The following is a 24,908-nucleotide window of genomic DNA, read 5'->3' on the forward strand; positions in this document are numbered from 1 at the left end:
TTCAAAGGAAAAAAAAAAAAAAAAAAAACAACAACGAAAGCATGGGAAATTCTGCATCTCATGTGATCCCATCCATTATTCCCTTTGATTATTCTCTATCCAGTGGATTTCATTATTCATTATTGGGAAAAAAATAACCTTAGCAAGCAGCATATAGGAGTATACCAATTGTACCAATGAAGTGCAATGGAACGCTTTCATGCATAAAGCAATGAGGTCATTTCAGGGAAGAGAAGAGAGAAAGAGAGGCCGGAGGCTGAAAGAATTTTTTTCCCTTTGTTGTTGCTTAAGAGGGTCAATCAATTGGTTTGTTTAGATTCCGGTCAGGGTGAATTGATTTATGCTTGTTATTAAGCTAACCCCAAAAACCAACTTAATTAGGTGACAACTATTAGATCCGGTCTGGTTTATGAGAACCTGAAACCTGAAACAAGTGAAGATCCCAACCCAAAACAAACCAGTAGCCTGAACCGATCAATTTCGGTCTGTCCGGCCGGTTCAGACTGAACTTTGACACCATAATTTTTGCTCTGAACAATCAAGTGGAAAGGTCAAAAAGAGAGAATAAAAAAGGGTTTAGGAAGGTTTGACTTTTAAGGGCTTGGTAATGGTAGGACAAAATGATAGAAGATTGTCTGAGTTCCTCTACCATTATATATATAACCCACTCTTAAACAGTTATGGAAAAATAACAGCATTAGTAGAACCAGGTTCTTCGAAACCGAATTCAGAATTTTAAGAATTTCAGATACAAGTTCGACATGGATCACGCAGCGGAAGATCATCAAACGGATTTGATGACCATCACTCGTTTTGTTCATAACGAGCAATCCAGGTACCCAGAATCTCGTGGTGATTTAACCATCTTGCTCAGCCAGATTGTTCTTTTGTTGCAAATACGTCTGCTCTGCCGTCAACTAGGTCACACTTTTTCAGTGTTCAAACTCGCAAGTTTTGGAATTCTTTTTAATTAGAAAGTGAAAAACTTTCGTTTTTGTTGATTAATGGAGCTTGAGTTCTTAAATCTTGGTTCTGATTTTGATTTTTTTTTTTTTTATTTCTTGTTTGAAGACTATACTCCTTTATACATAAGATGCGATTATGCTTCAGTGGGAATTGAATTCATGTCCAGTTAGTCTGAAGAACAGAGAACTCTGTTCCAACTTGAGTCCGAAGAACAGAGAATACTGTTCCAACTTGTTTCTTCTTCCCTGAGAATCGAATCATAAGGAAATAATTTTGATTCGTGAGCTTCGTCAAATTGTCAATCAAACTCCATTAGTAGCCTAGTAGGGAAATCGTATGTGCAGGGTTTACCTGAGGTCAGGACACAGAACAGAGGACAATGGATGAGTCTCTTCTTATATTTGTCTTCTGTCAAACTTGTTTTTGTCTTCCGTTGCCAGTTATATTTTAACCCATTACTTGTGCAGGATGGTCTTGCAAAACTTATCGGACTCGCCTGAGAAACCAACGTTCAGGCAAGTTTTCTGTGGATTTTAAACCAGAGACTTCTGTATTATATGCTATTATTTTCACTCACTTGAGGTGATGCTACTGTAACTTGATTACAGGGTGAAAGAGCAAAAGAAATTGGATGTGCTCTCAAATGAAGTTTTCATCAATGCTTTGAAAAGCAGCGGCCAATCGGTGAGTTGTGCTCCATTTGATCACTACATTGTAGAAACACAACCCTAAAACGATGCAGAAGATAATGAAAAAAATAGAACAAACAATGCACACAGATTTTACGAGGTTCGGCAAGGTTGCCTATGTCCCCGGTGAAATGAGATCCTGCTTCACTATCAATAGAGAATACGGTTACAGCGCTCGTCCTCACACCTCTCAGTATTGTTTGCATTACAGAGAAAGAAACTCTCGCTACAAATATATAGCGAAAAACTCTAATCCGAAAAATACACAATTACCCTCAAATAAAAAATTCGAGCGGGGGACCGCCGTCCTGCCTGTCGAGGTGCTGCACCAGTACTCCCTGGATTAAACTGCGATAGACTACAAGACATCGTACACCAACACACATGTGGCTCAGAAAAGCTTCATCGTTTCTTTCCCAAAGGCTTTGAAACTTTATGGCAGTGCATACTTGTTTATGAAAAGAATGAAGAGGCAATATTTGTGGAACGTTCAAAGCGTGGAAGGAGTCTGCTGAAGCCCTCTGTTTTTCAAGTTGCTATGTTAAATACTTGAATTATGGACTTTTACAAATAAAGTAGCATAGAATTCTTGCTAATGGTGCAGGTATATGGTTGTTTTTGATCCGCTGGATGGATCCTCCAACATCGACTGTGGTGTTTCCATTGGAACTGTATACCCTCTTAACCTAAAACATGCTGTTCCTCTAAAAGAAGTTTGAAGTCATCATTTTTTCAAGATTTTCCTCATATGGATGATGATTAATTTGAATTCCTTCTTTCCTTTTCAACTAGTTATTTGGGATCTATATGCTCAAGGATAAACATGAACCAACTTTGAACGATGTGTTGCAATGTGGGACTAGTATGTTAGCAGCAGGTTACTGCATGTATGGAAGCTCTTGCATGGTACATATATTCATCCTTTACTCAGTTTTATATATCCATTTCTTCTTCAATTAATATTGGGAGTCAGTATCCATATATTGATCCAGTTCCCAGCTGATCGGCATTACAACACATATGTAGAATCCATAATAACTTTACAAGTAAATATTTAATTTATAAATTTTTTACTTCTTCAAACATTTTTTAGTTGGGTTGGAAACACCATATAATGATTTTCCTTTTTTTTTTTTTTTTTTTACTTTTCAATTCTTTAAAAGACCAATGATGAGATGTTACATAACCAGATTGGGTCATATTCGAATTCAGATCATATATGACTCTTATCTCTTACAACCAGATTGTGATCCATCTGAATATTAAACTGGATCTTGTTAGCACATTCCCTAATTGGATTTAGATAGGGCAGGGGTTGACTCAAATCTGATCCATTGACAGGCTTAATGCTCAAATAATTATCTTCAACAGAAATTCTTCTTTTCTTTTTTATTTTTTTAAGTTAGTAATCCTTACAGTTGCCCATAAGCACCTATGCCCATGAAATTGAAAGAATGCACTTTAAGTCACTTAGTGGAGAATCTAGAGTGATATAAATCATTTAACACTTCAATAGGAATTTTAATATTTTGAATCCATGTGCTCACTTCAATGTTTTTTTCATCTAAGTTACTAAGTTCTGAAACGGTTTGTTAAATCTAGCTTCTCCTCTTGATATGCCGAATAGAAAGTGTTCCAAAAATTAAAACCCATGAGGAGGAAATGATGATCTATTATGGAGAGCCATTAAAGTAAGACAGTACCCCAATTGTACAATTTTAACAAACAGAGAGATATGGGATCACTTATTGGATCAAAATTGCATCCAAGGATTAATAGAGTAAGAAAAATGAAGCTTTTCTAATTTTTCAAAATATTCATGTTTGTACTCCAGTTGCTACTTAAGTAGTCAACTATTTTTCTATGGGAATAACAGCAGAGAAACATTAATCAATATCAGAACAGTATGAATATAATTTGCTAAGAAAGTCTACTCTCACGAGCAAAATCCCAACCATGTACAAAGTTAGAAAACCACTCTGTAGTGGGCAGTAAGGGGTATGAAGACTGATAATTCTTTTTAGCTCCTCCGGTAGATGATAGGATCTAATAAATTATACAGGTAGAGAAGAAACTAATGAACCAGGAATTATTGTAAATGATCACAAATTTGTCCTTGAGATTGAAGTTTAGATTCTGACCTTGTGAATGAAATCTGGGATAACGGGCAGGGATGATTTCGATGGGATCCGACTTGTATCGAAGAGATTCAGGGAGCCATGGACAGGGATGATTTTCATGGCATCTGACTTGTATACGAGAGATTCAGGGAGCCATGGGCAGGGGTAATTTCCTCTGCTTCTTCCAAAAACCTGTTTATATACCACTAAACATCAATCTTGAGGTATCTCATTAATTAATCGACAAAGCATAGTGATACAAAGATTTGGTTTCGCAAAAGGCAGGAGGTGCAAGCAATGAGTAGCAACATAAAGGATATATGTCGATTCGTGCTAAGAAATTTTCTGACCGCATAATCACCACTGCAATCTCTCTAAAGATTGAAGATTCCTCTATAAAAACATAATCAAAACTAAATTACTTGTTCTTTCTCGTGGACGTCTGATAAATCAGAAAACATAGGACTACCTATGAATCGATGAAAACGGAATGTAATTAAATTCTGCATAATGTTGAGGCTCTGGCATCAGAAATATTGGCGACTTGGCGGTGGAGGGAGCAGAGGTACGGGCGGGTGTGGAAGTGAGAGCCACGATGAAGTAAGGTCCGAATTCAGGGATAGGGATCCTTTATTCCTGCATCTCCCAACCTTGCCGAGAAGAGAGGTAAGGCAAGGGAGATGGGTGGACATGTCTTTTGAGTTCGGGAGGTATCTGCAGCAAGAGAGAGAGAGACGTGTCTTATAAAACTTTACTACCATTTCCCCCACTTCCCCCCTTCTCCTCCACGCTTTTCTCTTCCACATTTATGGAAATGATTAATCACCTAATTGCTGTTTCCAGATGCAATTTTGATCAATAAGAACCTTAAATGTTGAGCTCTCTCTCTCTCTCCCTCTCTCTCTCTCTCGGAGTAAGGATTCTTTTATGTTAAATTAAAAAAAAAATTATGTTAAAACAAGCCAATACATTAAAAGGAGATGAGAAAAGGAGAGAAGGGAGAATGAAATGGGTGAATAAGGTGAGAAAAAGAGGAGCATTTTTGGGATAATAAAAATAGGCTACATACCAGTCTTTTACTCAGAAGGATTAGAGCGTTATTTTATATCATCACTTAATACAAACTAATGATAAGGGATTTGAACGTAATTTGATATTTAACAGTGGGTGTTTTTATAATATTGACATTCTCTTGGAGATCGTACTGTAAATTATGCAAAAAAATAAAAACCTTAAATTTTGTTATTGAAATATATGTAAACTTAACATATTGAATTGGATTATTTTTTATTATTAAAAAAAAAAAGAAAAACTTTAAATAGTTTATCATCTGTTTACATGGTTTATTTATTCGATTTAAACCGTTTTAATTTATCGATTTAAATTTTTTTTAAATTAAAATTGAACCATGGCTCGATCCGAATTTCGAAACAATACGAATCCTATCGAAAAACTGGAATGCGGTTATATCTAATTCGAATTCGATCTTTATACATCCCTACTTCTCTCCGACTCTGTCGAACTGTGACTCTGCTTACGCTTCCTTTGTCTTCCTCGATCTCCCTCCCTGAGACGTAAGTTACGCAACAGTCAAGATGCATTGCAATTTCCTCTCTGATTTTAAGATGCTTCTGCTCTCAAGAGAACCCTCTCCCAAGTCTCCTAGAAGTAATGATCATAATGTCTTGAAGGAGAGAAAATCCATTCCCTTTCCCTCACCCTGAATGCAAAATAGCAGTAGGAACAATAGAACTGTGAGTGAATTTGCTCTGATTTTCATTACCTTTTTTTTTGTTTGTTCTTTCTTTGGGACAACTATATATCAATTGCTATGTTAATTACCGAATTTTTTTTTTTTTTTGAATTTGATGAACATCGCTTGTTTTGATTCTATGTTCAGCTTATCCTTCTTCTGTTTTTCTGATTTCAAATTTGTTCGGTATAATTCGTTAATTTGTAGGGTTTTAACTTTCTTCTCGTTTAAAAGCTTCAATCCTATCTGGGTTTTGCAGTGATATGAGATTGTTTCTCTTGTGAGAATTATGGCTTCTTCTCAGAAAAATTTGCACTCTGAAACTACTAAATTGGACCAGATAATTACTGAGTTTTTTGTTAAAAGTCTACACATTATAATCCAATCGAGGTCTCCTTGTGTGTCTTCGCGGACTTGTAGCGGAGAACAGACTCTGTCATCTCCATCTTCGTCGTCTTCATCATCATCGAGCGTCAGGCCGAGGGATCAATTGTTCAACTTAGCTCTTCGTGATTGTCCAGATGCATTAGATAAATTTGATCTCTGGAGACACAGCATCTGGAACAGATGGTGGTGGATGTGATTTTGGTGCAGAGACAGACGGATTGGGATGTTCACCGTTGTTCTCCAAGAAGGGATCTTGTGAGAAATCGGAATTGTTGGAATTCTGGGCAGGAAGACTATATGCAGGAGATGAGGAGCGAAAAGATTATAGAGAGATGGGTTGTGCAATATGAGAGTCGGAGGAGTAGGGATTCTTCAAACTCAGGGAGCAAGAGAAAGGGCAGTTCTAGTTCCCATTCGTTGGATAAGAAATCATATATAATGTTAAGGTCTTTGTATCTGACCGTTAGGCTCTTACCTGCTTATCAGCTCTTCAGAGAGCTCCATTCCTCCGGCCAAATCCGCTCATTTAGCCTTGCACATAAGGTGTGTTCCTATGGTGAGCCCTTAACGCGTAGAGAGGAAGCAGAAATGCAGAAGTTCGATTTTGTGCCGGTAGACATTTCTTGTGGCAGGCTTTCCCTTTCTGTTTTGTATCATCCAACGCTTTCAAATGTAAGCTTGGAACCTTCAGTGCCATTGTCCGCACAGTTCATACCAGATTATGTGGGGAGCCCAACAACTGATCCTCTTAAAAGGTTCCCTTCTCCTCTAATTGGATTGGCATCTGATGGTTCTCTTGCTGCATTTGGACGGCAGCATAGTTGGAGTTACGACAATTTCAAAGCTTCTGGACCTTTAGAGTCTCCTTTACCTTCCGCCACATACTCTGAACCTCATGTAGTACCTTCTAACTTGAGTTCCAATCGGCTACCACCTTTGAGCTTACCTCGCCATCTGCCTGAAACTCCTATATCTCATAAGAATGCTAGTTTTGATCAGTATTGGCCATCACCTATCATATCTCCATCTCCTTCACCATCCCCGCCTACCGGCTATTCCAGTAGTCATTTGTCCCAGGTTCTTTTGTGATCTGAAAATGCTCCAGTCAGCAGACCTGCAGCTAAGCTTGGGAGGACCCCAGAGGTCGCTCTTCTTAAAGCTACTATTAATGACGTGAGCTTAAAAAATTCTCAGCAGACTATTGCCTAGCTTTTTTTTTTTTTTGAAACTTGCCTTCTATCTTATGCAGATTTACTCTTCCGGAAAAGACGAGGCTGGGAATCTGTCTGGAGCAAAGATATCACCCAACAGTTCACCTCGGATTTCATTTTCTAGGAGCTCCAGTAGATTGTCTTTTCAGTATGCTTCTGATGATTCTGATGATTCTGACTTTTGCCCGTTTGCTGTTGACAATGATGATATAATGGATCCACATACCAGGTACAATATCATTGGTTCACACATATGGCTTTTTACTTGTGCTGCATTTTCATATGAAGTTTTGATTCAGGCATCCTATGTTGGTACTTCCATTTGCTTTTATTCTTCTAGTTGATGTTCCCGTGGGCCTATATTAGTAATAGCAACTGATAAGTATGTATTAAACGAAGAGGAGGTGATATACAAATTAGAAATGGAGTTCATGGGATACTTTTATTACCTACAAACTTATTGTCTGGGTCATAGTTGTCAAGGCGTCCAGGCGGTTTGCCTGGGGCCTAGGCGGCAGTCGCCTTATTGCACTGTATACCGCCTTGTGTTTTGGCACTTATTTATGCCAAATATCATTTAAGTAAATGCTTTTTATAAATGCTTTTTATATTTGTTATTTCATTTACTTAAGATATTATTCATAAATAAGCAAATACCTCATATTTGAATCTAATAAAAATAGTTTAAAAATCAAATTCCAAAAGGATAAAAAGTCAACCCCCCAGTCCAAGAAGAAAAACTGGATTTTGGTTATAGGGGCGATTTTCAACTTTTAAACGCTGGAGTTTTTCTCAATTATGAAAATTTTATAAATTCTATTATGTTAAAACATTGCTAAAAACCAAAAGTCCGGTAAAATATATATTTTTTTTTATATCCATAAAATTATTTTCATTTAGGCGATTTTAACAGCATTTGCGCACTTAAAAATAAGTTTGACCGGAGCATAACTTTGTCATTACAACTTAGATTTAAGTAATCTTAGACTTGTTGGAAAGCTGGTTTTATATTATAACTGATACAAAAAGTCTCATGTAAAAATAATATCATTTGACCAGTCAAACTTGTTATAGAACCAGAGCAGTTCTCTAAATTTTGATTTTTTATAACTTAATATGACTTGATGTTAATTTTTTATGATTTAATATGGCTAAATGTTGATTTTTAATGACTTGATGTTGCTTAATCTTGATTTTTTATGATACAAGGTATATATAGCTTACCAAATAATGTTAGAAAATAGAAAAAATAAAAAATAACAATTGTTCGCCTCAAGGCGTGCGCCTTTTCGCCTAAGCATTTAGACAACCCTCCACCGCCTTGGTTCGCCTTGGCGCCGTGACAACTATGGTCTGGGTTATATCCTGTGAGAAGTTTATGAAATGTGATTAGAACATATTATGGGCTATATCCTGTGAGAAGCTTATGAAATGTGATAGAACATGCCAATGTTGCTGTGCAATTAGGTAATGTGCTCCATACATCTGAGATTCTAAGGTCCTTAGGTCTTTTAAAGATCTGTTTTCCTCCGTGATTTGAGGGGGTGGGGGTGGAGAAAAGAATGTTTCCAAAGAATGGGTGTAGATTCTGCTTTGTCCCTACAAAACTGTAATAATTATTTGTTTTGATTGCTAGTATCCTGTCCATTTTGATTGGCCCAGCATTCTTCAAGAAGTTACTAATAAAGTTAGATTCTAAGCTCTCATGTGTCAACTGAGCCAGATGAATTTTCCTTATCTGCCTATGGTTGCCTCCACAACCCCCCCCCCTCCACACCCAAAAAAAGAAGAAGAAGAAGAAGAATGATCCTTGAAAAGATCCCTCTCTTGAAATAGTTTGGAGGGACAAAAAATCTGTTCTTTTCTTAACCGCTTACAAATTACTATTGAACATTTTCTTCCGGTGAAATACTACTGAACATGAGTCCTAATTTTACCATTTAGTCCTTCACCACTAGTATTTCTTTTCTAATTATTGGCTTGTGGGTTTCAAGTGAAAAGAAACATTAGATTTGAGTTAGAACCTTCTTCAATAAGCCTTCCTTTCCTGCAACTCAATCTAATTCTAACCTTTATTCTGAACTCGCACACTTTGGTTCTTTGTGAACATGGAATGAAATAAAGGGCAAGTCTATAAAGTAATGAAGTGCAATAAAGGATGGTATTTCTTTATGAACATGGAATAAATATAGTTACAAGAAGAATATAAGACCAGAATTATGTTAATTGTCCCTTCATTTTGACAAAATTCCCTGTGTTAGTTCTGAATCTGTGCCCATTACTCTTTGAATTTTTTGGATTGAATATTGAGCCAGAATAAATTATTAAATGATATTATTAGGAAATAATAGGTTTTTTTTTTTTTTTTAGTAAAAATTATTGATTTGTTATGAACATAGCCACTTCATGAGTGATATGTTGTTGGGTTGCATGCATTCATGGAAATTTTATATCATAGTTATTTATCATTTATCGGCTCCTAGTTCGCGGATCCTTAGTAGTTGTGTCCCCTTCGGCTCTGCTGGACAAAGTACATTGACATAGCTATGCCAATCTGAAATGGCACCTATGGTGAATATTTTTACAATGGTATATAGAAAATATAAGTTTCAGTATTGGTGTTTAATAAGGATACGGGGTGTCCAACATGCCAACGTTTTAACTTTTGAAGAATGAAGTGTCTTTATTACGTACCTAAGATCTAATGATGTGAGTTTTGACTCCTAAATGCATTTCCACACACCCAAATCCAAGCCATGTATAATGGATGGAAGTAAGAAGGCCATATTGTATCAGTTGGTGGGTTGAGTTTCAAATTTTTGAGATTGAAGAAGTAAGTTTTCTAAGGCAATTGACAGAATGGAATGGAGGCAACGAACTACTCAATGATTGAAGGGGTTTTGAAGTTCTCTAAATCATATTAAGCTTGTTTGCAAACAGGTTTTTGTATATCAAGGGGTTGGCAGGAACAAGTTCAGAGATCCTGATGTTCAACACATGGGCTTTGTGAGGTGGAAAACAGATCTTTAATGTAGAGATGAAGAATGATAGAAATGATGGGTCCACCCCACCCCACCCCAGTTGTCTTTGATGGGAAAGCATTGCCTTTTCCAAAATTTTCTATTCTTCTACAGAATTGAAAAAATTGTAGGCTTTGTTTCTGTCTGGTCACTAAGATGTGTGGGTATTAAACAAGTAAAACTGAGCTTCTGGACGTTAGAAACTACAAGCCCGTGAAACCTTTCTTGCTTCTCTATGATCTAAAAAAAGGCTCTATGCAGTGCTGAAATTACTGATTCTTTTCTTCATTAAGTTTTAAGGACAAGACCAGAATTTAGTAAGTCACAGTTTCTTGGAATGAATAAATATCATATCCTTCCAAATAATATTAATTTAGAAAAGATATATTGAATTGAATAAAAATAAATGCCATATGTCAACTAGCTGAAATTTGGGGGGTTTCATTAGAGGCAAATTTCTTCTGATTTAGGTTTACTCCTGTTGACAATGCTAGAACAAGGATATTTCTAGAAAGAAGACAAATCTCAAATTGGTATTCGACGGTGCAACGGGATTCATGTAGTTGAACCTAGATAGTTGGGTAAAGCATTGTTGAATTGACGTGGGATTGATTTTTAATGAATTGGCTCATCCTAAAGGGTCCTTTAAAAGTGAAATATTGCTGAACCATTCTTATTAATTGCTCCCACCAGAAAAATCTGAGAGCTAAAATATTGATCGCCCTTTTAATGTGCTTCCATTTCCCTTCACCCTAAACAGTCCATTTACAGAGTATGAGATTCCTTCTTTCTACTTTGCGTCAGTAACTTTGTAACTTCTGATGTGAAGGACTCCTGACTTTTGTGAACTGTTATGTTGTTGTTCTGTGTCAAGTTATATTAATCAATTGTTTTCAGGAATAGAGTCACTTTGCATGTAAGGTTGTAGTGAGCTTTACAGAGCAAGTCATTTTGCATCTTTAAAGTGTTCAAACCACCTCAGGAAATGTTGAACCTGTTGGTATGTTTCACGTTGAATCATATCAATTGATTCAGGAACTGCATCCTGACATTTTCTAGCATGTCTGTCTTTGTCTGCCATACTACATGTTATGGTAACATAACCAAAGTAGGGATATCTATAGAGTTTATTAGTTCAACACTTCGTTCATCAAAAGTTCTATTTTGCTCTGTGATGCAATTTTATCTGCAACTTCATGATGTTCAAGTTCAACCCACATGTCCAACATGGCCTAATTGAACTTCTGTAATATCTTTAGAGCTGAATCTTTTGATGGGAAAGGAAATCCCAACGACCCTTTTTAATCTGGAGGGCTATTGCCTACCAAAATTTCCCAAGAGGCTGCTGTGGGTGTTCTTGTACATAGGCTGAAGACAGCAGCACCTCTCTGCTATGACTTCTCCAACCTACGCAGGCCATTGCAAGTTTCTAAGCCTAAAATCCAGAACAAAAGTCCTGATAGCACCTCCAAATCCAAGGGAGGAGTAGTTCAGAATACTTCCTTTTATTCAAGTCACACACCCTCCGGACTTCATATATCAAGGACAACTGCCGATGCTTTGGAAGAGCTCCGGAGTTACAGAGAAATGATGGATTTGTCACTTAGGCAAGGTAATGGATCACATGCATTAGCCCGTTACCCGCGTGCAGCAGAAAACATGAGCTGAGGTACAAAGGGATTTTGATCTCTTGTAGCCATGGATCCTTTCTCACACATATGTATGGAATTTGCTTCTAGTTTTCATTCGTTCAGGACTGAGTTATGTTGCAGCATTCTAATTCCTTTACTGATTTTGTGAAAAATGTATATGCAAACATAGGAGTACAATTCATTGCAGGATTGATTCTGCTTTGAAAGGAAACTTATCTCATAAATGATGTTCGACTGTTAATGATGCATATAGAATCTCAAAATTTCATTTATGGGTGAATATGGATTGACCATGTTTTCATGCAAATTGATGCGGTTGGGTGGTTTTCTATTGTGCACTTATGAGAAGGTTCAAAAAATGGTGGGGGATCGTTGACAGGCTGTGTGCACCCTGATTTAGTACGGGGCGTTCAATAGGTGTGGTATTGAAAAGGGTTAGTCGAGCTCAAAACTAGCTTTTTAGGGATATTTATATCCGGTCAAGAGATCACATCTCTGGTTTCAGGTGGAGGATGTAAGCGGATTGCCAAAAATCTGGATTTGATATGCATCCCTAGCTTTTTAGGGATATTTATATCCGGTCAAGAGATCACATCCTGTCCATTTATGTCTCTAACTCATGCATATACTTGCATCAATATTTTTACTGTTTCATCCAATAGGTGAGCCTCCTATCGAATGCATCAATGGAAGGGAAACTATTAGATGATGCCTACAAATGAATCACCTTTTTAATATTCCTAATTCCCATCAATAAAAGGGAAACTTGAGGACAAAAGCTTTACCACGACTCACGTGCATACTTTAACTAAAGGCCTGTGATGCAATGTTACGGTGGACCAACTTACGCATGGATATGGCCCCATTAAGCAGGTAACCGTGGGAAGAAATCGTCTCAAATTCGGATCTCGTACAATTCTATACAATGCCACCTCAGGCAGCTGACAAGATTAATCTACCATTACACAATCTTAAACCAGTGAAAAAACCGTCTTGAATCAAACCATTGGAGAACAAATCGGAACAAACTGGGTCGGTTCATCTTTTTGAAATAAAAGCGATAATATTTTCCCTCTCTCCTCTTTCGACTCTCTCTCTCTCTTGACGTCTCTCTCTCTCGATCTCGACTCTCCCTCTCGGTTCTCTGTAACCAAAAGCTCAGACCTGCTCTTTCCCTCGACGCTCCCTGCTATCTTGACTCTCCCTTTGTTCGTCGCTCCCTGCTCTCTCGATCTGTTCCATGCTCTCGACCCTCTCTCTGTTTGTTGCTCGACTCTCCCTCTCGGTTCTCTGTAACCAAAAGCTCAGACCTGCTCTTTCCCTCAACTCTCCCCGCTATCTTGACTCTCCATCTGTTCGTCACTCCACGCTCCACGCTCCACGCTCCATGCTCTCAACTCTCTGTTCCACACTCTCGACTCTATCTCTGTTCGTCGCTCGACTCCTCTCTCTCTCTCTATGTTCGACGCTCGACTTCACCCTCGATTCGCTCTCTTTGTTACAAAGCTCCATGCAAAGGTATGATACACCAACGTTTTCTCCGTACCACCGTATTCTTTTGTTAATGTCATGGTTTTTTTTTTCTTAACAGCTTACCTTGTTGAACAAATTGTTGATTAAATCTCTATCTCTCTCTCTCTCTCTCTCTCTCTCTCTCTCTCTCTCTCTCTCTCTCTCAAAAGGCATCAATATGTCTAGATCTGTGATTTAGGGTTTTGAGAACAGGAATGCTCATTTAGGGTTATTTTCATTAGCTGATTTGAGCTTATTTATCTTTAAAATTTCAAATTCATATTTGTGTTTGCTTGCTGTCTCTCTCAAAACCTAAAAGATTTTGGGTTATTTTCCTTGGTTGATTTGAGTTTCTTTTAAAAAAAAATTCAATTCCATTATTTTTTATTTGCTTGTTGTCTCTGTGAAAACCTAAGAGATTTGTTGTCTCTGTCCTTATATTCGAGTTAGAGTATTTTAAAATTTTTTAATTCCACTCTTGATTTTGCTTTGTTAAATTCTGTTGAAGTATTGTTACTTTAATGTTTTTTGTTTGTTTTGTCTAGTATGGAGAATGTTAGCACGAATGATGTGAGTGAACCTATTTTTGGGATGTTATTCAATTCAGAACAGGATGCATATGATTATTATAACAGTTATGAACAGGCAATGGGGTTTAGTGTTAGGAAACACTTTCTAAAAAAGAGCAAGAAAGACAAGATGACCATAACATCTAGGGGATTTGTCTGTTCAAAAGTTGGTTGTCGGTTGAGTGACAAGCGAGATATCAATACTGTTAACCCCCGAGCTGAGACAAGAACAAATTGCCAGGCACGAATGAACATATGTTTGGTTGATGATGAAAAATACAAATGTTGTGACTTTGCGAGGGAACATAATCATGAGCTTCATATTACATCAACAGTTCATATAATGCATTCACAAAAGAATATCTTAGACATACATAGGCAGAAAAATTGATTTGGCAGATGACTCGGGGATTTGGCCTAGATCCACAGTTGAGTTGATGGGTAGGCAAGCTGGTGGGATAGAAAACCTAAGTTGTTTGACCCAAGATGTTAGGAACTATCTCCGCACTAAAAGACAACGTGCCTTGACATATGGTGAAGCAGATAGTTTGATGAAGTACGTTATTACCCAAACTAGGAACAATCCATCTTTCACATACTCGTTTCAACTGGATAGTGAATAACAAATAACTAACATATTTTGGACTGATCCAAAGGTGATCATTGACTACGCACAATTTGGAGATGTAGTCAACTTTGACACTACATTTCGCACCAACAAAGAGTGTAGGCCGTTTGGGTTGTTTACTGGATTCAATTATCATAGAGAGTGCACTGTATTCAGGGCCGCACTTTTATATGATGAGACAGTGGAATCTTTCGAATGATTGTTTGATGTATTCACTAAAGCACATGGTGGAAAGAAGCCTTTAACTATATTTACGGACCAAGACAAAGCTATGGCTAGAGCATTAAAAGAAATGTGGCCTCAGACATGGCATGGATTGTATACTTGGCACTTAATGCAGAATGGCATTACACATTTTGGTCATATGATGAAAGAGGGCTCCAAGTTTCTTACAGATTTTAAGAAATGCATATACCAATACAATATGGAAGTTGAATTCGAGACAGCATGGTATAATTTGCTGAACGAGTATGATGTTAAGGATAATGCATGGTTGCAGTGCATTTATGGTCTTAAAAGTCAATGAGCGAAGTGCTATATGAAAAACACATTCATAATAGGCATTCGAAGTACACAACTCAGTGAGAGTCTGAACAGTGACTTGAAGGACTATTTGAAGTCAACTTTGGATGTCATGCAATTTTTTAAACATTTTGAGAAAGTTCTTAACCAGAAGCGTGGTAATGGATTAAAAGCTGAATTTGATGCACAAAACAAGATGCCACGACTTGCAAATTCAATGTCAATTGTACAGAAACAAGTTGGGGAAATCGACACCCCTGTAATTTTTCAGTTATTTCAAGAGGAATATAATTGGATGACGGTTTGCATTATCATAGGCCAAACTAATGGAATGCCCTTCATTAATTTTCGGGTTGGGATTTTTGAAGCAAACTGTGAGTATAAAGTATGTTGTAACCCACTTCAAGGAATTGTAGCATGCAGTTGCATGAAATTTGAGACATATGGTATTCTGTGTTGCCATTGTTTGAAAGTTTTTTATATGTTAGATATAAAGCATACTCCTGAATGCTATATTTTGAAGAGATGGACATGGGGAGCAAGAACTATGGTGGTCAATGACAGTAGGGGGAAAGAAGTTGAATAAGATGTCAAATTGGATTGTATGCAACGGTATAAGCGTATTTGTCCTGAACTTATTCAAATAGCATCAGAAGCTTCAAAGACAATTGAAGGATACAATTTGGTGAAAGGTGTTGCGAATGAATTAAAGTTGAAGGTTGGTAATATTAGAATCAACCCAGTTGATTGCCCTGATATGCCAGTATCACCTGATTTCTCCGATGACGTATACAATGGATTACGTTTGAAGCATAAAGAGAAAAGTACAAGAAGTGGTAGATGGTTAAAGAATTGGGTTGAAAAACAAGGAAAAAAAGAAAAGAAAAGTGGAAGGCCAAGTAACAATCAAGGATTACAAGAACAACAACTAACACATGCACCAACTCCTACACAACTGATGGATAACACATGTCCCAGTTATATGTCACTTATGGTGAGTAGGTTTGGCTTGTTATGTTGTTTGTTGTATTTTTTATTTTCTTAGTCAATCTAGATTGCTTAATATTCAATGTCGCCTGCAGGATTTTATTTCCCATATATTATCTCAAGCATATGTAGCTCATCAATCACTGGATGAAGATTATATTTAAATTCAGCTAATGAGGACTATTGTTTTTTGCTATTAAATACATCCAGTTAATGTCATGACTTATTTTTGTGATATTAAAACACAAAGTTTCATTGGATCTTTATTTTTGTGCTTGCCAATACATCTAGGATTCTAATTATTTCTATTGATTTTTAGCCTCTATTGTACTAACAATCTTTTTTTGTAGGTAAGGAGTCTTTAGCTCAAAATGGTAGAGCACCTGGGTTAATGCCCAGGTTATGGTGGTTCGAATCCACCAAGACTTTGAAATTGAACGAATGTGTTTTACCTTATTGTTGTCATGTGCTTCTGCTGGTTTACAAAGAGTTGGGCTTTTTTTATTTTTATTTCTGGTGATGAAATTGCATTTTCAAGGTTTTTCAGTTTTGGATTTGAAAGTGTTTGGTTGGAATATTTTTGGGTGAGATTGGTTATGGCACTTTACCTAGAGGCTATAACTATTCCATTTGAACCTGTTATTTAAATACCAAAAACTCAGATGTCCTCCTTTTATGCTCTGTTGTTTGCTAACAATGTACAGACTTTTAAATGTAATGATTTCTATGTCTTTTTCTTTCTTTCATAGAACTTCTTTAGAATTGAGGTTAGCATGGAAATCTGAGTTTTGTTAGCTATTACTGTTGTCATGTACCTCTACTGGTTTGACATTTCATGCATTCTGTTTAGGCCAGTCTTGGTTTACTCTGCCCTGAACTGAAGGTTGCATCTACGGTGAATAAGGTTTCATTGATTTTTGGCTTTTGTGCAAATGAACTTGTTTTTATGGAATGAAAACATATATATTCAAAAAATATTAGTGCAATTGTATAGAATGAAAACATGTGATCCACTAATTCCACTAAAAATGCATATATATTTACTTTTGCTGGTTTGACTTTCTAATTCTGTTCTTAGTTTATATTATTCTGCTGGGTTATCATTAGGAGTCTTATCTCCTAAATAATCTTTCTTATATTATTGCTTGTCAAGGCTGAAATAGGATTCATAAGTTCATGAAACCCAAAACTAACAACCTATGACTAATTAAATCCTTCATTAATCAATACTGAAGTCATTCCTTCTGGTAAAGGTTTGGTGTCGATTTGCATAACATACTCTGTACTTTCTTGTAAAGAATGTCCTACCTGTTCAGCCAAGTTCCAAGCTATATAATTATGATAGAAACTGGTTATGGCACTTTACCTTGATTAAATTGTCCATTACTTAATGAGTATGTTTCATCCATATTCAGCAAAAATCTTTGCAGAGAAAATTCCTGCAAAATGCTCTGAAATAGTTGGGACAAGGCTTCGTTGAGTTGGGTCATTGTGCCAATTTTCAGAAATGGAGCAGGAATCAAGTTCAAAAATAAATTTAAGTAATGCAGGGTAGTTCTAAAGGAATATAATATGTATCTCATTGGTAATGTATCTCAATATTGAAGTAGGACTTGTAAGGCAGATAAAAGAGCTGAAGAGATTGGCTTCATTGGTAATGTATTTCAATATTGAAGTAAGTGCAAGCTCTGCTTGAAGCTATGGATTAAACTTTTTTCTTTCTTAATAATATGAAGTAACTTAACAGATGCTGAAGTTCAATCCCAAGAATGTTGATTTCGAAATAATATTCTACGTAATTTGTTTCCTTATGGAACAATTGCTTTGGTAGATACTTCAAAAATTTCTTTCCTTCAGCCTCAGGCCCTCACTTCATCATGTTAAGACCAGTGGGTTACTTCATGAAGGCCAGTTTCTATACCACCTAGCCCATGCAGAGACTAACCCACTAATACCCAGTGTGACCACATGGTTGCAGAATGGCCGTCACCTCATCATTTCTTTTTCATTTTCAAATCTGCTAACCAGCATGGCAAACCATTTGAGCTCCATCAAGAATCAATACCTACAGGCCATAGTGTATTTACTTAAGAAGCTCATCTAGCAGAGCATGTCTGTGCTTGAGAAGCCGTTTAGAAGATTGTTTCAGTTGTGGCTCTAGACCATTGTTGCCAATATTGTTGGGTCTATGTTTCAATCAAACATACACATAACAGAACTGAACTTTGCACAAAAGCCAAACAAAACTGAAAAAGTGAAAACAACAGAACTTCCTGATTTGCCTTCTTCTAGTAACTCAATTTCAATTATGGTTCAAACTAAGGAATGTGAGTAATCCAGCTCGTATTCTATTTATGAATCCAGTTTTGAGGATGGAAGTGGAGCAACAAATAATTATGCAAATGACTTGTATTTGGAATCTTTAGCTAAAAATTCTCTGTCTAGTCTGAATAGTGACCATGAAATGGCCGAGAATCTCTTGAGGTTTGTATTACTGCTTCAAGTTCAGTTAGAGAAAAGTCAGATGGAGCAAATCATGTTGGTTTTGAAATTTCGCCAAGCCTCAGCATCCATCTTTCTTATCTCACTTCTTGGGAGTTTTTAGCCTATATAGACGATGGTAAACCCCTGAAATCAATGGTAAATGCTAAAGCTCTTATGCTTCCTAATTCAAAATGTCCTAAGATTAATCCATTTTGAAACTCACTCAACATACGTTGAAGCTGCAAACCTTTAATTTCAAAAGAATTCAAAAGGGGAATCACCAAATTTGCCATAAAATTAATCGAAAGATTCCTAATTTACATTACCACCAATTTCCCCAATTTCCCACAATCTGACATTGTTTCCTATTTGGGATAGATTAAATAAAGAAGACAAGGTAATAACATTATATTTAGAATTAGGTAGCTTCAATTTCCAAAAAAGAAGTGTATAACTTGGACAAAGTGGACTTTTCCTAGAGAGTTGGAGATTCATGTCACCCTGAAATCCAAACTCAAGAAATTAGAGTGAAAAAAAGATCTTGGTAACAATAGTACATATGTGGCAAGCTCCCTGAAAGGATTTGCATAAGTTGTAATCCATCAGATGGCATAGACCAATGAAACATAATGAAATATACAAAAACATGCTTCGATAAGCTTACTAGTGAAATTTGATGAGCATAAAAATGACAAAAAAAAAAAACCATTGATAACACTACACACCACCAGCTACCCAGGGAGAGTAAAGTGCCAGAACCAGTCTCACCCAAAAGGATTCCATCCAAACACTCTCAGATCCAGAACTGAACCTTAAAAATGCAATTTCATAAATAGAAACTATTTAAAAAAAAAAAGCCCAACTCTTGGTAAACCAGCAGAAGCATATGACAGCAGTAAGGTAGAACACATTCGTTCACTTTCAAAGTCTTGGTGGATTTGAACCACCATAACCTAGGCATTAGCCCAAGTGCTCTACCATTTTGGGCTAAAGATTTTTTACCTACAAAAAAGATTATTAGTACATTATAGTAACAAGGAAATAATCATAATAATAAATCAACATATGATTGTTACATGACAGAACGAACTTCATTAACAAAACAGTAGTTCTATTCACAAGGACATTACATAGAAGACATAGCATGAAAGAATTAACACCCAAATACAGAGGAAGATGGTTAAACCATAATAATGGTTGAGCAATGACTGATCCACTACTACTTGGTTTCGTACTTTTGGACTATAGGGTGGTTGACGAATAGCCGAGATGACCCGTGTGTTCCTATTAACACTTTCATTTGAATGTCATGCTCCTGTGTCTACAGTGTCTGTGTAGTTCCTCAACGCTAGGTCCAACCAAATGAAAGAGTCCGGATGTTTTTCACCTAACAGACATCTGTAAAATCGTCGTCCAGGATTCTTCAACGTTCGAAAAGTTTGGATGACCATCACCCCTTCACCATAGCTACACATCCGCTGATGTGCATCCATTTCTGTGTAAAATGCAATATCCCTAAGAGAAGCTTACATTAAAAAAAAGGCTCCAACAGTGACCAAAAAAATCTAATTGACATGACTATTTGATTGACAACTTACAATTACAGAGTATGTAATGCTTAAATTAATATGATATAAGAGAAGATGCCAAAAGGAAACTATTAAAAAAAAATTAAAGGCAAAAAGCAAACATCAAGGTATGGTATCAAGTGAAAGGCATATGTTGAGTCTTTCATTAAAAATAAAAATAAACTCTCTTTCACTTCAATGCAAAAGATGCTTAGCCATGTCCACATTGGTCCCTAACTCTCCTCATGAATGTTTGACACAACTTTGGACATGTGAAAAATCAACAGGGAAGAACAACCCCTTTCCCCTAATATTTCAGCAGTCAAAACCACAGAGCAAATGATGTAATCAAACAATTCTACTAAAAATTGGTGATCTAGGTAAAGCAATACTTGGTATGGTTTTGGTGGGTATTTAATCATACGCTTAATTAATTAAAAAAAATTGACATAACAAATACATCCACAAGATTGCATAAAAATGAAGGAGCTGTTCTTCATACCTTTGCAGTGAAGAAGAAATGTTGGTGTACTAGGGAGCAACGAACAGAGGGGGAGAGTCGAGAGAGCAGGTCCAAGTTTTTGTTACAGAGGTTTAGGGCTTCTAGTAACTGAGAGGGAGAGTTAGGGCAGAGAGGGAGAGCTATCGGAGTCGAGCAACGAATATAGAGAGAGTCGAGAGTGTGGAATAGATCAAGAGAGTAGGGAGCGACAAACAGAGGGAGAGTCGAGAGAGCAAGTCCGAGTTTTTGGTTACAGAGAGGGTTAGGGCTTCTAGTAACCGAGAGGGAGAGCTATCGAAGTCTAGCGACGAACAGAGAGAGAGTCGAGAGCGTGGAACAGATCGAGGGAGCAAAGAGTAGGGAGCAACGAACAGAGGGAGTGTCGAGATTTCAGGGTTAGGGCTTACAGAGAACCGAGAGGGAAAGTCGAGAGAGAGAGAGAGAGAGAGAGAGAGAGAGAGAGAGAGAGAGAGTTGAAAGAGGATAGAGGGAAAATAAACCAGCTTTTATTTCAAAAAGATGAACCGACCCGGTTTGTTCTCCAATGGTTTGATAGGTTTTTCACTGGTTTAAGATTGTGTAATGGTAGATTAATCTGAGCCACGAAAATGGAATATTACACGTGTCAGCTTCCTGGGGTGGCATTGTACAGAATTGTACGAGATCCGAATTTCAGAAGATTTCTTCCTAGGTAACCGTGGGTATACCGACAATTTTAGGGAAAACTAGCCGCATCATTGTCCATCATAAATAAAGCTTATTTTAGTGATCCCACTAATCCATCTAATTCTTCCATATGGCAAAATAATGTGTTAAATAGATAGTAGACATGTCACTTGTTAAGTTCTACTTTCAGATTCAAACATATAACTAGGTGTATAGGCACGCATCCTCTTATATGTTCATGCATGATTATCACATTCCAACCATTACCATGCGGTCTTTAGTAATATTGGCTTTTTAAAATTAAAATTTTCAACTTGACAAACTATGTTAGGGAAGAAAATTAACATGTAAGTAAGAGATCTAGAGATCCAGAGATCTATGGTTTATTGGTTTACATAATTTGAGTTGCATTCAACATTCCACATCATGGGTTTTTAGGTCAACCACATACGTTTATTTAGTCACATCATATAAAGATAATGATAAATCACTATTAAATTATTTTTAATTATTTTTATTATGATTTAAACCCTTAAATCATATATATGGTCATATGGATCTGTGAAGACCAATACTGACCTTGTGGCACCAACAACTTATATTGCGGCACCGGATGCCAACGGGGTCCTAGTTGGGGTGGCAATTGTTGCTCGGGAGGTGGCCATGCATCACTCACTACTGAAGATACTGGTCCATTAGGTTCCGGTAGCAATACTACAAAATCTGGTTTCTGTTTGTAATCATGCAATGTGGTCAAGGGGTTGAGGAATTGGTATCGGCTTCGGATCAAGGATAAAAAAAAAAAACGATTGATTCAAGACCGGTTCAGATCAACATCGTATCGATTTGCTGAATGAAAATTAAGTTTGCAAAACGTCTTAGGGCTTCTCGATTTTTACCCATGTTCGATTGCCAATGACTAATTAGTGATTCTTCTAAGAAGCTATTTTACACATTAAAAAAAAGAAAAATTTACACATCAACTGATTCTTACCCTACTATAAAATCATAGAATCATGCCTTAGATACACTAAACCCTTCTTCCTCCACTTGTAAGAGCGGCTGCAGAGTTCAGTTTTGAAATAAGGTGAATCTCTGCACTCTCTCACCCTCTCTGAACTCTTCTACTTCGTGCCCTCTGCTTGCTGTGAGTATGAATAGTTTTTCTTGGGGGTTTTTTTTTTCTGTTCATGGATGGTTGTTTCAGGTTTGACAAATCCTCTTAGCAAAATGTCACTGGACTTTGCATAGATTACTAGTAGGGGCTGCGAATTTTGGAACCTACAACTGAAGGTGAATCCCTGCACTCTCTCAAATCTTCTTTTTCCTCACCTTCTCTGTGCCATTCTCTGCTACCTCCGAGGTTGGTTCATTTTATTTATTTATTTTTTCTCAAAATCCCTAAATCATGGTGATGGAGTAGCCTTAGGGAGAAGAGGGAAAATAACACAAAAGGAGGAAGGGGATCACACCACGCACAAATTCACTAATCTAAAATTAAATTCACTCTAAAAAATTAAACATTGAGTTATGTAAGTATATAAAGGGAAAATAAAAAACTACTCCTACTTAGACTCTAATACTGAAATAAAATCCCACTTAGACTCTAAACATGAACATACTTCTCTACCTCCTACGTATCCTACTCAAAGACAAATAAAAGACATAATGTAAAATTAACTATTACTAGCCCTTGTTGGACCAAAAACCTAGAATGGACCGGTTCTTCTTGGCCCTTGGCTTCCACAGTCGGTCTTACTAGTCCAACTAGGTAAGTGCAACTATATTTACATCAGCTCTCCCCTTTTGATGAGAACTCTACTCTGTCGAGTTTGGATGAGGTCCAAGAATGCCGTTAGAGTCGATGCGCTTGATGAGAAAAGTACCAATTGTCTTCTTGAGCTTGAAAGGGGGAAGATTCTTTGCTGGAAGGATCTACATCTCGAGGTCACCATGCTGAAAAGTGTATGTATTCTCATATCCATAGTGCTTAGTTTTCTTGTCGAACAACCATGGGTGACCCAGTAGAATATGACAAACTTTTATAGGGAGAACATCACATTGAACCTGATCAATCAGTCCACCAATGGAATACGTGAGCAAAAACCTTTCATGATTTTTCAGATTATTGTTGTTCACCCATCCAACATTGTAGGGATTCAGATGAGGCTCAGTTTTCAAACCCAACTTGCGAACATCTTCAGCAACAACATTGGTACAACTGCCGGGGTCAATCATCATATTACACAAACTGTCATTGCATCGCACCCTAGTTTGAAAGATACTATTACGACGCCAATCGTCCTCCTCATGAATCTTCTATATAGTCAAAAAGAGGACGGATCACATAGAACGGTTGAGACTCACCATCACTATCATCATCATTAATCTCATTAGGATAATGATCACATTCAGCCTCCAGATTTACTGTTCCTGTTTTCGGTTGCTCTTCTGGTGCATAGGGTATAAAATTGTCCTTGTTGATGTAGGTTAACAACTGGTTAGGACATTGATTAGCTCTATGCATGTACCCCATGCATGAGAAACATTGAATAGCCTCATTTGGAAATGCTAAGTTCTTGTCATAGCCACGCTGAGGTGAGGAGTATGGCTGGTTAGGTCGTGAAGATGACATGTTTGAATCACAAGGTGGAGAATACCATTGGCTAGGTCATGAAAATGCCATAGATGAAGCACTAACCTATGGTCTATTGGACTTTTTCTGTTGAGATGATTGTGGCTGAATAGAATCAGAATCCCTAGAGAAAGCATCCGTAAATGGCCGCCGATTGTATGGACATTTCAGACTCTCTTCAACCTGATATGCTACCTAGACAACGTCTTCCATTGTAAATAGTCGGCTAGAGGGAAAGCTGGCACTAAGTTGAGGGTACAAACCATTGCGAAATTGTGCCACTAATACTTCTTCATCCCATTCAAAATATAAATGAGTAGCTAAATAATAGAACCTAGCAATATATTCTTCCACGGTCAAATTCTCTTGTTTCAACTATGCAAACCTAAGATGCATGTGTTACTTGTAATCAGAAGACAATAATCTTCGGTTCATGACTTCATGCATTTCAACCCAAATAGTGACTAAACCAACGCCTCGAGTTCGGTTCTGTTACTGTTGCTTGATCCACCAGATTCAGGCCGTGCCTTTCAGTTTGGCCTCTGCAAATAGGATCTTTCGGGCCTCAGTCAACCCGTACCATCTGAAGAATGTCTCTAGGCTATGAATCCAGTCAAGGTACAGTTCTGGATTATTGTCTCCATAAAAATCAAGGACATCCAATCTTGCTGCTCTTTCTGCTCCATCATCATATCTACCAGTTTCATATGGTGGTGAAGGTGATGGCGGTGGGGTATGATGTGGTGGTGGATCTTGTGGAACGGTGTTGGAAGAATCCCCAGATTGAATGAGACTCTTTTTTTTATCTACTGCCACCAAGCGATCAATAGAAGCTCGCATGGATTTTATCATTATCATAATAAATTCAATTTTTACATCATTTTCTACCTTATAGGAGTTTAACTGTTGAACTTCACTATTGGCTATCATGGTGGAGATGGGTAAAATTATACTTGAATATAATAGTAAAATAGTAAATAGATGGAAAGTTTAAGGTGAATGACAAAATGGTAATTATCTCATTTTTTTTTTTAAGG

At 37.1% G+C, this 24,908-nt stretch overlaps 2 long non-coding RNA genes and 1 pseudogene across 3 annotated transcripts in view; 2 read left to right on the forward strand and 1 right to left on the reverse strand.

The window, feature by feature from the left end:
- The window catches only part of LOC122074542, a 19,108-nt gene extending 17,477 nt beyond the window's left edge, over window positions 1–1,631 (forward strand). Inside the window, exon 6 of one of the 2 annotated variants that reach the window (XR_006138992.1) lies at window positions 1,575–1,631. This is a non-coding gene — a long non-coding RNA (uncharacterized LOC122074542). Of the gene's footprint in view, window positions 1–748; window positions 871–1,574 lie in introns of those variants that run through there. The other variant, XR_006138991.1, reaches the window with a different exon arrangement.
- A 1,382-nt stretch (window positions 1,632–3,013) lies between these two features.
- On the reverse strand, window positions 3,014–4,560 carry LOC122074543. The gene is made up of 2 exons (XR_006138993.1): window positions 4,245–4,560; window positions 3,014–3,967 (listed from the first exon to the last, which is right to left on the reverse strand). It is a non-coding gene; the product is annotated as an uncharacterized LOC122074543 (long non-coding RNA).
- A 718-nt stretch (window positions 4,561–5,278) lies between these two features.
- On the forward strand, window positions 5,279–12,070 carry LOC122073273 (annotated as a pseudogene).
- Window positions 12,071–24,908: the final 12,838 nt, after the last annotated feature.

The sequence above is a fragment of the Macadamia integrifolia genome, chromosome 3, assembly GCF_013358625.1.
Source record: "Macadamia integrifolia cultivar HAES 741 chromosome 3, SCU_Mint_v3, whole genome shotgun sequence".
NCBI classification, from domain to species: Eukaryota; Viridiplantae; Streptophyta; class Magnoliopsida; order Proteales; family Proteaceae; genus Macadamia; species Macadamia integrifolia.